This window comes from Puma concolor, chromosome A2 (assembly GCF_028749965.1).
Source record: "Puma concolor isolate L17-30 chromosome A2, mPumCon1.1.hap2, whole genome shotgun sequence".
Lineage (NCBI taxonomy): Eukaryota > Metazoa > Chordata > Mammalia > Carnivora > Felidae > Puma > Puma concolor.
Window position 1 is genome coordinate 119,159,735 of NC_141668.1, and position 15,448 is coordinate 119,175,182.

Consider the following 15,448-nt stretch of genomic DNA (forward strand, 5'->3'; position numbering starts at 1 on the left):
GGACGGTGCCTCATGTTGCATAAACACAGTGTTAAACCAGAACATCCGCGGACCCGGCAGGGACCGTGTCATCATCCACAGAGCTGCCACCAGCTGGGCACGGGGGAGGGTGTGAGGGCCACGTGTGTCTTAAATGTCTCTGGGTCCCAGGCAGTGGGGATCATCTGTTTATCATTGTGACGCTCTATTTCTCCATGTTCTCCATCTCCCCATGCATCACGGGGGCCCGGAGAGGTTGATAGGGAAACCGAGGCAGCCACAGATTCAGCAGTGTGCCAGGCAGGGTAAGGCTGGGCACCGCTCAGACATGGGGTCCATGTGGGGAATTCACTGCCTGGCCCGAGATGTGCAAGAATGCCTCTCAACCGGGGTCTTCAGGTGAAGTGGCCCATGTTCCGTTGTGGAACCCAGGACTCTCAGGGGTGAGGTCTGGAGGAGAAAAGCTCATCCAAGTATATAAGAAGCTGAGGAAGTGGGGCACCTGGGTGGCTCAGTCAGTTGAGTCTGATTCTTGACTTCAGCAGGGTCGTGAGATCAAGCCCCACATCAGGCTGCGCACTGAACTTAAGATTCTCTCTCTCTTCCTCTGCCCCTCCCCACCCCCCCCCCACACACACATACATGCTCTCTCTGTCTCTCTCTAAAATGAAAAAAAAAAAAAAAAGGCTGAGGAAATGCAGTTGCCTTCTCAGATACTTGCATGGGTGGAGGAGGGGAAGCTGCATAGGGGGTGCTCTGGCCTCCCCTCTGTCACCAAGCAGGCTCCTGACCTCGGGGGCAAGACGCCCACACTCTCTGGACCTGAAATGGGAATTGTGCCACGTTTGGAGACAGTGAGTTGAAAATACTTTCAAAGTTTTCTGCCAAAGAATCATCTTCCCGTATTCCCTGAGTATTTCTATCCATTAGGATTCCATTTGATAGAAACCCATCTCAAACTGGCTTATGCAAACACGGTTTTTTCTGGCCTGTGCCAAATGAAAGGTGCAGAGACCATCTAGCATCAGGCAAGGTTGGATCCAGGACCCTCAGTGCTGCAGAAGGGCTTTGTCCGTCCCTCTCCTGCTCTCCTTCACCTCCATTGCCTTCCATGTTGGTTTCATTCTTGGGCAGGCCCTCACACTGTTAGCTTCAGGCTAACACCCCCCCATCCTGGCCCCCCCAGCAGCCAGAGGCACCTCTTTCCTCATGGTCTCCTCCCCTGGGTCCCAGAACAGATTCTCATTTGGCCACCTGGAGTCACATGGCCATTCTTGACGCAATCCCTGCGGCCAGGGGAAGGAAGAGGCGGATAGGTCAGATCCGGGTCACATGCTCGCCCCAGTGGGATGCAGGTCAGTCCATCCAGACCGCATGGAGATTGTGGGAGGGAGAGGGAGATAGAGGCACAGGCCACACATGCTTGTGGGCCTACTGTATGGAAGGCCCCGCTCTGTGCGGGGAGGGTGTGGGCATGCTCTGTGCCCTGGAGGAGAGCTTGGCCTGGATGAGGAGAAAGGGTGGAACTGAGGAAGCAGCTGAACAGTAAAGGAGCGTTTGGGTCACAGCCAAACCACAGCACTGTTAACATTTACACCAGTGTAGTGGGCACAAGCTGGGACAGTCCACAAGAAGTAGGTAGATGACTCGTGTCCCAGCAGTGAAGTGGCCAAGTAGGGGTCACGGTCAAATCCCAGCTGCACTCCTTCTCCAGCTGTGTAGCACTGGACCAGTTATCTACCTCTCTGTGCCTCAGTTTCCACATCTGTAACATGGGACGATAACAGTGCCTCTTTCATAGGGTTCCTGTGAGGATCCAAGTAATATGCACGAAGTGCTTGGTGCCTGGCATGTGGCAGGTGCTATGTCGGGGTCAGCTGTTATTATTCTATGCTGAGGATTCTGTGTGTGACTGTAGGGGCAGATTGGGTTTAAGTTAGCAGAGAAGACAAAGGCAGCTTATCTGGGCAGATCAGTGGGCCCAAGCAATGCCAGGGGAATCTGTGGGTTTTAAAAAAAAAAAGCCCCATATCTGATTGGCAACGCTTACCCCCCCCCACCATCACCAGGAAAAATACATCCCTTAAAAGCACTAGCTTTCTGTGAAAGTCTGATGAATCACGTGTGGATGCTTTCCAGAATGCCACCCTCACATCTTTCTGAATCATCAATAAGATAACCCCACATGTTGATTGAGACACACTATCCATTCTCCCAGGCGGAGGCAGCGGAATATGTGCTAGGCCAACAGTTCTGCAGGCCTGGGTGCGGCCGGAAGAGAACAGGACAGGTAGCAAAAGCCCTGACCTGCCGCTGACCGAAGAGCTTCTGGGTGGATTCCAGCAGGACTGGATGAGCTTCGTTTTCCACAGACAATGCTGAGTGGCCTCGTGGGTGCTTTGCACAGTCAGGCACCCACAGGGGAGTGGAGGCTCTAAGCAGTTGTGCGGAGCGTTTATGGGTGCGCGCCATGCTGTGCAGACCCACTATGGAAAACGCAAGTCCCAGAACTACCCAGCGGCTGTAACTTGCTGTGTGCAAACTCCTCAGGGCCAGGCTCTTCCACTGGGTTGCCTCGTGTGGTCCTCACAGCAGCCCCTTGAGTGGGAAACAAGCACTTGGAGAGACAGGGGGCCCCGATTCTTTCTCTGAAGAGATCTTTGCTCTGCAGAATAAATATGCACCAAACACTAAGTGCCTACTCAGGAATGCAAAGAGCACGGGCTTTGAGGCCTGACTCCACCACCCTGGAGGACTTTGAGCGAGTCGTTGCATCCCTGTGAGCCTCAAGATCCCCATTTGTTAAGGGCATGATCATAGTGCCCACCTCCCAGAACCGGTGGATACAGGTGCTCAGTGACTGTCCCACTGCTTCTCCTGCTTCAGGCACGCCAGGCAGAGATGTAGGCTGACACACATTCACTTGCTGACCACGTATGTATTGTGCACTTACTGTGTGCAGGCTTGAGCCACACTCCTCTTCTCCAGGCTCCTCAGGAGCAGTGTTTGTGTGATGTGGCTGTACGCAGGACAGGTGGGGCGGCCAAGACAGGGACAGCCTTCCAAGACATTCCCTCTCCATCCAAGCATCCAGGGCAAGGAGAGAAGGATGTCAGACAGGAGACAACTCCAAGGTCACAGAGGCAGGCAAGAACCAGTAAGAGACGGCAGCCAGGGGCAGGGGCCCGGGCCTCAGTCCAGGAGGAGGAAAGGAGGGAGGAGCCCCTCCTGACCCCCTCTCCCTCCAGAGCTCCCTAAAGACTTCCAGGAAAGGGGGTATGCAGAGCTGGGTTGTAAACTTCCCTGCCCTGAAGACCCTCCCCGTCTAGCTATGATACCAGTGACAGCTGTGACACTAGGGATGCGTTAACACATATCGAGTGCTTTCAGACCAGGCTCTCTGCGGAGGATCCCTGGCACTACCTCATTTCATCCTCTCAGACAGGAATTGTTCATATCCCCAGCTTACAGATGAGGAAATTGAGGCTCAGAACAACACTAGTCAAAGGGGCCCAGCCAGGATTGGTACCCAGGCAGGCTGGCTCCTGAACATGCACACATAATCCTTCAGCTATTGCCTTCTGCTGACAAAAATAACTCTGCAGCCAGAGGGAGTGTGCTGAAGGTCAAAGGAGGAGGCGATCGGATCCATGCCTGATGGGGGACAAATACAGGAGAGGCTTTCTCGGGAGCTAGGTCTCAAAGGACGGGGATGAGCTGAATATGCAGAGGTGGAAAGGAAAGCACCCTCTTAGTGAAAGGGAACAGCATGAGCAAAGGCCCTGAGGTGAGCCCTGGGACGTTCACGGGAAGAAATGGGGAATGCATTGTGCTTGGAGCCGAGGGGACATCTCAAAGGGCAGAGAACTCCGGCCCACAGACCGGGGATTGATTTTTGTAGACTGTGACTTTTAGTTGGTTGGTTCATGCTATGTGTGCAGACCCAGCTTGGGTAATAGGTATTTAACTTGTCTGTGCTGTCCGTGAGAGTGTGAAAAATGGGGATGGGGTTGGGAGAGGGTCAGAGTACAGCTCGTCTTCATGGGCCAGAAGAGCCAAAGAACTTGCTGAATGCAGGAGAACTGAAGTTTGGAAAGGTGTTTCTCATACCGCGTTCTCTGGGGTTCCACAGAGGCACCCCAGGGTACAAGGAGATAAGTGGGTGAAGCTCTGGGCTTCCTGCCCTACCATGTACCAGAGCAGCTCCTTTTTTATCTGCTTTGCATGGTGAAGCATCTGGTAAGATTTTTTTTTTTAACAAAGAGTTTTAAAAAAAGAAAAGAAAAAAATTTGAAAACTTTTGATGAAATTAGAAAAAGGCAGTAAACTAGAGTATCTAAAAGCCTGAGTTGGGGCCCAGGTTATATAAGTTCTCAGCACCTTGGTTTTTATATCTGTAGAATTGGCAGGTGGTAAACAGCTCCAGGGCCCATACTGGTCTGTGAATTCAACGAGAAAACGCACAGGGAGTGCCTGGCCCACAGTGGGGCCTCAGGGAAGGTTTGTCCGTCCTCTTGTGTTGGGTCCCCAGGGGGTGCAGGGAAAGGACATTCAGCCCCCAACCTGTATTAGAAGAGACACTGAGCCAGGAAGATGCAGGGGGGACCATCCTGACTTTGGCCCTTATTAACTGGGACCATCTCAAGCCCGCCCACCCTCACCCTGCAATTCTGTGCCTCATTCTCCCCATCTGGAAAATAAAGAGTGTGGGTCTGGTTGTCTCTGAGGCTCCTCCAGGCTCAGACATTCTAGAATTCTAAACACGCTGCCTCGCACCCCCAGTAGTACAGACATCAGACTGGCCAGAGGGTGGCTGACTCACAGCCAGACCCAGTTCCCTCTTCCCTCTGGGAGACTGTGGCCTCAAATCCTGGGGGCATGCCTGAGGCTCCACCCCAAACCTTCCACAGCCGTGCCCATGGCCCCTCACCCTAGCCCCAGCCCAGCAGCCCTTCCCTAGAAGGCAGCTTTTACACACACTGACTTCCAAAGGCCCCGTGGGCATTTCTCTGGCCCCCAGAAATGTTCTGTTTCTAATGACTTTGCCTCCCTGAATCGTGATCTCATCTGCCAAATGGGCCGAGGGGTGAGAGATGTTCAGTAACTCCAGGCTGGACCATCTCTAGTGTTAGGGCAACATCAGTGTTCCCCCCAGCCTGGGTCCCACAAAGCTTAAGAGAGCTGAAGCAGCCTCTCCCTGCAGACCCGCCTGTCACACGAGAGGCCCCAACAGGGCAGGTAAGTTATCTATACAGGCCCCCCTCCCTGCACAATGATTATCTTACTCCTCCTGGCGCAATCCAGGCCCCTGCTGTGGTTTCAGACCCAGAGTTATTTATAGTCAGTGGAAATTAGTGCCTCGGCTGATGGTTCCCTAGTACCCCCCTGCCAGCATCAGCCTCCACCCCAAAGGGAGGCCCCCTGGAAATTTCCGTGGTCCCAGGGACTATTTCTGAGCAGCAAAGACTGCTTTTTCTGCGGGATAGCTTTGGACAAGAAGCCATGGAGGTGAGAGGCAGAAGTGAGCCCTTCTCGCTGAAGAATCTAGGAAGGTTTTATAGAGGAAGCAGCATTTGAACAAGATGTTGAGAGATAGGCAGGGTTTGCGATAGGGAAGGGCACTCCAGGTAGAGGGAACAGTGCAGTCAAAAGCACGGAAGCAAAGAAGGGTGTGTAAAAAGAAGAGCCATACATTCTGTTTGGCTGGAGCTTGGGGGAAGGTAACTGAGAGTAACTGAGCATTATATCTTCCAGACACTATTCCAAGAGCTTTACATACATTATTACCCCCATTTAATCCCCCCCAAACCCTATGAGGTAGGCATTAGGATTATCCCCATTTTTACGAACGAGGAAAAGGAGACACAGAGAAGTTAAATCACTTGCCCACGGTCACACAGCTAATGGGTGCAAGAACTGGGATCCAGATGCCGGCAGGCAACCCCAGAGCCCATGCTAGGAACCTCTGTGAAGGGATCTGAATGTTGAGCTAAAGGTTTGGGCTTAAGTGAAGAGATAGGAGGGAGCCCCTGAGGTTTCTTGAGCAGAGGAGCAGTGTGGTCAAGACAGTTGGTCTGGAAGCCCTGATCTTGGTTGTAATGGGGAGATACCCCAAGGGATAGAGCCAGAGCAGAGTGAGGGACAGGCATCCAAGAGAGAGGTGACAGAGTTCGACCTGGCCAGGGTGGTGGTGATGGAGAGGAAGGAGCACCAAGCAGAAGGCCTCAGCCTGTGGTAGGTGGTCAAGGAAGAGAATGGTGTCAGTGCAGACTCAGCTTTCCAGACAGCAACTGGCTGCTCGTGGAGGAGACTAGCCAACAGGAGAGGAGCAAGGTTGAGGGTGAGACAAAAGGTTTGTGTTGGGCATTATGCACTCTCAGGGCCTGGGGGATAGAACGGCAGGCATGGAACCCTGCAGAGAGGCTAGGCCCGGAGATGACAGAGAAGTCCTGTCTCTGCTCCCAAGTCCCTCAAGGGGGGAAGTCAGCCACAGGAAGGCAGAGATGTGGGCCTGTGGTGTTCGCTGCTCTATCCTAGCACCTAGAACAGTGCCTAGCATGGAGTATACTCAATAAGCATGCAGGAATGAGTTCACCTGGGGCACTCACCAAGCATGGGTCCTTAGGGAGCGGGCAAAGCAGGAGATATCCGAGAGATATAAGGAGGGTCACCTGCAGGTAGGGTGTGATCAGGGTGTCTGACACTGGAAAGGCAGTCAGTTAGACATAGAGGTTGCCAGGAGAGGTTCAAGGAGGACAATAAAAGAGCAACAGCCTTGAGGGCAGGTGCCGGATGAGGTCTTGGGAAACATCTGCTGGACAGAACAGCAAAATAGAGCATTCCCTGGGGCTGTCCCCCATTGCCCATACCAGCTCAATTGGGTAAGAGCAGAAAGAACAAGGGCCTGAGGGACTCAGGCACCCATAGAACCACAGGTCTGGAACAGCTCTCGGGGACCAGCCAGCAATCCCAGGGTGCACATGGGAACACTGAGGCCCAGGAAGGAAGGGATCTGTCCGAGCACATAGCTCCAGGGACTGGGGAGCCCTGAGTCATCCCTACATGTGGTGAAGGGGACAGAGTCCCTCCCCTCTGCCCCCAATGCATCCACCCTTCCCCCCAGGCCCCGCCTCTCTCATCCATCCGTGCAGTTTCTGTGTTTGTTCCCAGGGGCCACATAACAAAGGACCACAGATCAGGAGGGAGCTTAAACAACAGAAATATGTTGTATCACAGTTCCGGAGGCTGGAGGTCTAAGATCAAGGTGTCTGTCAACAGGCTTGTTTCCTTCCAAGGGCTGTGAGGGAAGGATCTGTTCAGGGCCTCTCTCCTTGCCTTGTGGATGGCCATCTCCTCCCTGTGTCTTAACACTGGCTTCCCATGAGTCTCTGTGTCCAGCTTTCCTCTGTATTTAAGACACCAGTCATACATGATTAGCTCCCCCTCCCCAACAACCTCATATGAACTTAGTAACTAGTCACCCCTGCAATGACCCTGTCTCCAAACATGGTCACATTCTGAGGTGCTGGAGCTTATGGTTGTGGAGGGACACAATTCAACCCAGAACATTCTGCGCTCAAAGACAGTTTCTCCCCTGTAAAGTGGGGACATAAATGGGAACAGACAAGGACTGTGGTGCGGGCAGACAAGCTCACTGCTCTGTGGGCACCTATGTTCTCCAAGAGCCTGTCACACGCTGGGCATTAGGAAATAGTGATGCGGCCTAAGCGTTAAACAGCAGACGCCCTACATCTGACTCCCCACTGTGACACTTACTTACTAGCTGTGTTGTGCCAAGCAAATGACTTCACCTCTCAAAACCTGTTTACTCATCTGTGAATTAGTACTTATTCGTGGGCCCCTGTGAGGAATAAATGATCAGGTGCGTGTAAGAACATACAGCACAGAGCAGGAAGCCTACAGGGGATGAAAACCATTATTATTCTTGTCATTACCGATGTCATCATTCACATAGGTTTCTGAGGCCCAGAAAGGGAAAAATCCTGCCCAAGATCACACAGCCATCTGGCACAAAACCAAACGAGAACTCATGTCTCCCGACCCATAGTCCCAGCTTTTTAAACCACATCACTGTAGGATATTTTTTTAACGTTTATTTATTTTTGAGACAGAGAGAGACAGAGCACGAACGGGGGAGGGTCAGAGAGAGAGGGAGACACAGAATCTGAAACAGGCTCCAGGCTCTGAGTGGTCAGCACAGAGCCCGACGCGGGGCTCGAACTCACGGACCATGAGATCATGACCTGAGCCGAAGTTGGACGCTTAACCGACTGAGCCACCCAGGCGCCCCTGTAGGATATTTTTTTAAAAGGTGAGGGGTGGGGGTGGTGTCCGGGTGGCTCAGTCGGTTTAGCGTCCAACTTCGACTCAGGTCATGATCTCACGGTTCGTAAGTTCAAGCCCCGCATCAGGTTCTGTGCTGACAGCTCAGAGCCTGGAGCCTGCTTCAGATTCTGTGTCTCCCTCTCTTTTTCTGCCCCTTCCCTGCTCACTCTCTCTCTCTCTCTGACTCTCTCTCTCAAAAATAAACATTAAAAAAAATTTGTTTAAAGGGGGCGTAATTCACAAATGCCCAGTATTAGGAGAGCACATAAGCCTATTATCAGCTTCTCCATGTGTCTCGTGGAACACTACGGAAAATGGTAGTAACGGAGAACATAACGCAGAATGAATGAGGCTCTTGAAGTAGGTGATAGGAAAAAGGTGGGGTTTACCACTGACCATGGCAGCAGCTTCACAAAAACAGATGCAAGGGGAAAGAGGCATAAAGGAAGTATCCTGAAGGTCCCGGTGCTGGGGTTAAGGGGTGAGATGAAGGGCGATGGTTTTTCTCTCAGGGTCACTCTCCATTTGTGAGGATGTTGTTCTAAGACAGGTCAGCCGAGGCATGCTGGGTATAAGCAACAGAAACTGCCTGAGCACATGAGGAAGATCCCTGATCATAATGCTCTAAGTTGGAGCTACGTCTGAAAACCCCAGCTCAGCTTTCTGGAGGGAAATTGGGATGTGTCTGGATCTGTGGCAGGACTGACAGAACCAATGTCCCTTTGGGTCATGGGGGGTAGGGAAAAGTCCACTCCAGCTGTGTGGGTCCCCACCATCCTCAGGATTCCAAGCAGTGCTGTGTTGGAAAATGTATAACACGCAGCTGTCTGGGTATCGAAGGAGTCCTTGTTCGTAGTGTGTGCTGATTTCTGTGGTGTAAATAGTCCCACCACGTCCCCAACACGATGGCATTGAATGCAGAGTTGGGAAGAGACATATGCCGCAGCGCAGTGTTATATCCTATTTCTACCAGCGGGCGCAATGGGCTCTCTATGCAAGACAACAAACAGATCCTAGTGACATTTGGTAAAATAATCAGGAAGGGATGAGTGTGAGATATTGTTACCCTTAGAATATAGTTTATATAAATTTTAAGTATAATCATTTAATTCCAGTGATGGCTGCACTAACCAGTTCACAAAAATATTTGAAAACGTAGCAATTGGCTCTTACAAGCAGAAGTGAGCTGGCTGTGCTGCATCACGGATTCCAAGTCCACGGAGAGAGCATGTGAGTGGCCTGGCTTGGTCACGTGCCCACCTCCAGGCCAGGAAGGAGGAGGAGCATTTTGATTGACAGCCACCAAGACTCCTCCCAGTGGACCTAATTTCGCAAAGGAAGGAAGAAGCCACTGGACAGCCAAAACCCAACACCTGCTTTTGTTTCTCTTTTGATGATTTCTTTTCTTTTCTTTTCTTTTCTTTTCTTTTCTTTTCTTTTCTTTTCTTTTCTTTTTAATATAATTTGTTGTCAAGTTGGCTAACATACAGTGTATACAGTGTGCTCTTGGTTTTGGGGGTGGATTCCCGTGATTCATCGCTTACCTACAACACCCAGTGCTTATCCCAACAGGTGCCCTCCTCAATGCCCATCACCCATTTTCCCCTCTCTCCCACCCCCCATCAACCCTCAGTTTGTTCTCTGTATTTAAAATGTTAAAAAAAAAAATTTATTTTCAAGTAATTTCAACACCCAACATGGGACTTGAACTCACAACCCTGAGATCAATAGTCACATACTCTACCGACTAAGCCAGCCAGGCACCCCGGTAATTTCTTTAAGTTATATTTTTTTCTCTGACGATATCTTCTTAATTTTTTTTTTATTCATCATTGCTTGAAGTCTCAGAGTCTCTAAAAATAATCCAAAGCTTAATCCTGAGACTAGCAAACCAAAGGACCCAGCCAGGAGGGACAGTTACAGGGGCTCAGAGCAGCCACATCCAGGCCACATCTCCACCCCAGCCCAGCCTCCCCACCTTCTCCTGGGAGGGAGGTACATGAACTAAATCTCCTGTCACATGCCTGAGAGCCCACCCTTAGAGATTCTCCCAAGAGGACACAGACATCCCTAGTGGAAGAGTGTCATAGGGCAGAGTCTTGACAAGTACTCCTAAGGGTAGGGAAAAGTGAACAGAGACCCTCAGGGGTTTGGAGTAGTCCAGATAAGAGACAAGTACCCCTGAGGGCTTAGACCTGATATCAAAACCAGGCCGAGTGGACATCCTAAACATAGTGAATCCATGATTTAGCAGGGAGCCCCACCGACCCTCCAGAAAGATGGGAATTCTCTCTTGCGGCCACATGTGCCTGGCTCATGGCCACAGATGTCCAATGTGAAGAACCAGATCCCCACACCAGAAGCTCTTCTGGGGCTGCCTTCTTATTAGGGACCACCTGGTGGCCAGCAGAAGGCTCAACCTAGGGCAGGCCAGGAGGTCGATTTAGACTGCCCAGTCCTCCAGTGATAGCCAAGTCAGCCATCATCTTGTCCCAAGCACTATCCCAAAATGCCACTGTTTTCCCCATTCTGCAGATGAGGAAACTTGAGGAGCAGAAGGGGTGACTCCCTTGCCCAAGCCACACCCCTGTGGGAGTAAAACTCTGGGCCTGGATGAGGCCACACTTCATTCTCTTAACGGGCTGTTAAAAGGGGATGAGGGGGCATCCCCAGGGCTCCATGCTCCCTGCAGGGTGGTGCTGGGACTTTGCCCAGAAGCCTGGGAGTTTTCGGCTGCTCCCAAACACAGTGGAGCTCAGGCCCAAATATGAGAGAGAGAGGCCAGGGTGGGGGCCAGGCAGATGCCTGATCTGCCTATGAACTTGATCATGGTTTCCAGGTCTCACTCACCTACCTCTTTCTGGCCAGCAACACTCTCAAGGGCCTCCAGGTCTGGGAGTAATGGGCTATAAAAGATGAGCCCAAATTCTAGGCTCAGGGGCTGGAGGCTGTTTGCAAGTCCTGGACACGGTACACCAACTTAGGATCCAATGTCAGCCACTCCGCTCACTCCTGTGTGACCACAGGTGAATTATAGTCCCTCTCTGAGCCTCAGTTTCTTTATCTCAAGAGTGAGTTTAGATATGCCTACCTACAGGGTTACCAGAAAAGTTAAATGAAAATAATGTATGTATAAGCCCCTCCCTTTTCTATCCTCTCCCCCTCCAAGTTATTCTCCCTATCATGGCCAGAATAGACTTAAAAATTAATCTACTCGTACCACCATTTACTCAAAACACAATGATCCCCACTGCTCTTAGAATAAAATACAAATTTGGGGCGCCTGGGTGGCTCAGTCGGTTAAGTGTCCGGCTTCGGCTCAGGTCATGATCTCGCAGTCTGAGTTCGAGCCCCGCGTCGGGCTCTGTGCTGACAGCTTGGAGCCTGGAGCCCGCTTTGGATTCTCTGTCTCCCTCTCTCTCTGCCCCTCCCCTGCTCACACTCTGTCTCTCTGTCTCTCTTTCTCTCTCTCTCTCTCAAAAGTAAATAAACATTAAAAAAATTAAAAAAGAGGGGCGCCTGGGTGGCTCAGTCGGTTAAGCGTCCGACTTCGGCTCAGGTCATGATCTCACGGTCCATGGGTTCGAGTCCCGCGTCGGGCTCTGTGCTGAGAGCTCAAAGCCTGGAGCCTGTTTCAGATTCTGTGTCTCCCTCTTTCTCTGACCCTCCCCTGTTCGTGCTCTCTCTCTGTCTCAAAAATAAATAAATGTTAAAAAAAAATTTTTTTTAATTAAAAAAGAATAAAATTTAAAATCACTGTGGCCTTCAGGCCTGGCATGATCCAGCTGCCACCCTGTTGCAAAGTCCTCAAACACAGGCTTCCAGGCCTACAGGAGACCAGAGTCCCTAGAGCTTCCTTTAAAACTACACAGCTTGCACCTCCATTGGTGCCATATTAGGATTCCAGAATAAATTAAAGATAACTGAAAGTAAATTATAATAATTATAATGTTGAGACTATAGATGCCCTACCACTTACTACTCCCCACCAAATTTCACACATCCTCTGGTGGGGTCTGCACCATCCTCTGGCCGAGAATCACTGCATTCATTTAATTCATCTATCCTTTGAAGAAGCCTTTATTGAGCATCTGCTTGTTTGCTAGGTGCTGTCCTAGGTTCTGGGGATACCGCAGTGAACAAAGATACCTACCCTCACAAAACTTACAGGAGTCCAGCAAAAAATACAGGAAACTAATAAATGAACAAGAAAATATATCAGGTGGATAAGGACTTTGAGGGCAACCATGGGAAGGGGCAGCTTAGACAGGCAGTGGGGGAGGGCTTCCCTATGGAAGTGATATTTAACCTGAGCCTCAAATGACGCGCTGGATCCCCAGGAATTGCTTTCCCTGGTTCACTGAGGGTGAGTTTTGGTGGGGCTACTGCTTTTTCAGTGTTTTCAGATCCCCTATGTCCATTTCCTGGGCTCTGCCAGGCACTCTGCTAGTCACGACAAGCTTTTGTGATCTCTTTCTATATCATAGATGCCATAGGAGAAAAGCATTCTCAGCCTCCCATTTGAAAGAAACTGAGGCTCATAGAGGGCTTGCACAGGATCACACAGTGGTGGGTCACAGAGTTGGGATTTGTCTTTGAATCTACTAACTTTCCCACTCCTCCTTTTCCCCCACCTCTTTCCTTGCTGGGATGTATTTGGAGAAATCACAGGGTCAGAAAGGGCCCCCTAGTCTGTTAAACCTGGGGCTCTCAGCTGGGAGAGAACCAACTTCCAAGAGGTCACTGAGTGCTCAGTGAGAAAACGGGGTTGCAAAACTGCCCCAATCACAAAGGAATAAGCATGTGGAGAAAATCCTGGGCACGCCCCCTGCAGGGGAAAAAAAAAATCCCTGCAGAGGGAAACTGTAGAACACTGCCAGTAGCTTTGTAAATGACCACAGTTTGGCTTACCTCCTAAAGGGCGAAATCATTTTTCTTCCACTTGAGAGAGGCAGCCATAGCATAGGTGGTGGGTAGGCAGGCAACCTCCTAGACGTTTGGATTTTATGCTTCCTGAGGGCAAGGGCAGTTTCATTTGCCTCTGAATCCCCAAGCACCTAACAGGGATTCTAAGTAAATGAAAACGTGAATGGTGATTACATGTGCGTGTGCATATTATGTGCGGGCTGAAGGCTCCTCAGTCCACCTTTCCCCCAACCGGAACCCATCACCCAGCTCAGCAGGGAGACCACAGAAATATCAGAGACTAACCCTGGCCAAAGCCACCAGCAATCCACCACCTCCCTGTCCCACCCCTGGCCCGACTCCCCTGCATTCCCTGTCTCTGATGTGGAAAGGTGTGGGCCTTTCATCCCCACCCAGAGGTTGGGTCAGGGGGAATGTACCAGCCAGGGAGGGGCTGGGATCTGACTAGCAGAGAAGCAGTTCCTGCCGCCCCCTTGCCAGCCTCAAGGACGCATGAGCTGACACGAAGCCGCCAGCATCCTCTTGAAGTCCTGGGAGATCTAATTACCCAGACAAGCAGACAGTGTTGAGCAAGTGAGCACCGGGGTTTGGAATAATCCGTTTTTTGGCTGCTGCAGTTAATGTGAGGCCAGGTTGCAAAACTGTCCCTCTGATGTTCTGATGACGGACCCATGAGACGGCTGACTGTTTGATCTGGAACTGCCAGCTTTTTTGTCACCCCCAAAGGCTTACCTAAATTGTCCTAACAATTACCATCTCAGGGAGTCAGCCGTGCTGTAACGAAAAAAGTACAGCCGCAACATGGGAGGCTGAGGGAGATCCTGCTGGAGACCATGGTGGGTCTCATCCCTGGGGTTTAATCCTGAGCCTGGGATGTGGCCGGGGGGACTTGCCCTTTAAATACCACATCTCATTTCCGTAGTACCACCATTTTACAGATGAGGAAACTGAGGCACAGTGTGCTCAAGGTTACTCAGCAACAAGTTGCTGGATGACGTCTGAACCCAGGCCTATGTGGCCCTAACCCCTGCCCTTTCAGTGTGTTCATATGCCCTCAGATCGTAGATATTTTTACCCCTGTCCTTATTTTGTGTATTAAAATTTCAGAGCCTCTTGGGATACCTGGTGCTACTTCTGTCCTAAGTTTTATCCCTGAAAAGTGCTAGGCATGATGATTTCCTGGTAGCATGCTTTTCGGTTTACAGGTATTTTTATTTTTTGCTATACATCCCTAGGAAGGAATTTCCTCCAATAGATGTGGGGCCAAGCAGCAGGGGGTTAAGGGTGTCAGCTCACTCACCTTTGCAGAGAAGAAAAGCCTAAGTGAGGTAAAGGTCGCAAAGGCTCGTGGACACCCGCTAAACACCAGGCACTGGCAAAGCCCTCCATCTGGTTATGCATTGGTTCAACACATGTTTCTTGAGCACTTACTATGTGCTAGATGGTGTTTTAGGTCCTGGAGATAGACACAGCAGTGGACAAAATAATGAATGTTGCTGCCTTTATGGGGCTCGCATTCCAGTGTGGGCGACTAGCAGAAAGCCAAGTAAATAGCAAAATCCCTGAGATTGTCCCTTGTAACAAATGCCCTGCAGGAAATAAGCAAGGGGCTGAAGTTGGGAGTAACAGTGGATCCTCTGATCCTGGGAGCAGGAGGCAGAGAACACTTGGAAAATGAAAGGGAGGCTGCATGTAGAAGGGTTGGGGGGGGAGGGGGTTGGGGGGGAGTGGTGGGGGCAAAGGCTGGAGGTGGGACCTGAGGGGACATTTGGCAAGAGATGAAGCCAGGGGAGTGAGCAGAGGTTGCCTGTGAGCTGTTGGAGGTATGTGAGATTTCTTCTCAAGTGAGGCAGCCACCAGGGCTGAGAAGAGGGAATGGCATGGCTCTCGTGTTATTCTCACTGGGGCCCTGAAGGCAGGGACTAAATCCTCACTCTGGCAGGTGAGGAGAGGCTCACCTGATGAGGAGGTGACAAGGCCACTTTTTGAACCTAGACCTAGGTAAGGGCCTCTGTGTTGTCCTACCCGCCCCATGGCCGGAGCCCCAGCCCCATGGCACAGGGCCCTCCCCACCACATGCCTTGGAGCTCTGTTCTGTTCATTTTGGTTATGTTGCTCAGCCTCAGGCTGAACAGAACTCACTGGAATGTGATTTGAGGGTTAATCAGGAACATTTTGTTTCCCCATAAAATTGCAA

The 15,448-nt window shown here is 51.0% G+C and overlaps 1 protein-coding gene and 1 non-coding gene across 16 annotated transcripts in view; one reads left to right on the top strand and one right to left on the bottom strand.

Annotated features, from left to right (window-relative positions):
* The window catches only part of ATP2B2 (ATPase plasma membrane Ca2+ transporting 2), a 302,573-nt gene that overhangs the window by 183,406 nt on the left and 103,719 nt on the right, over positions 1-15,448 (top strand). The window lies entirely within an intron of this gene.
* On the bottom strand, positions 10,015-10,087 carry TRNAN-AUU (transfer RNA asparagine (anticodon AUU)). The gene has a single exon. It is a non-coding gene; the product is annotated as a tRNA-Asn (tRNA).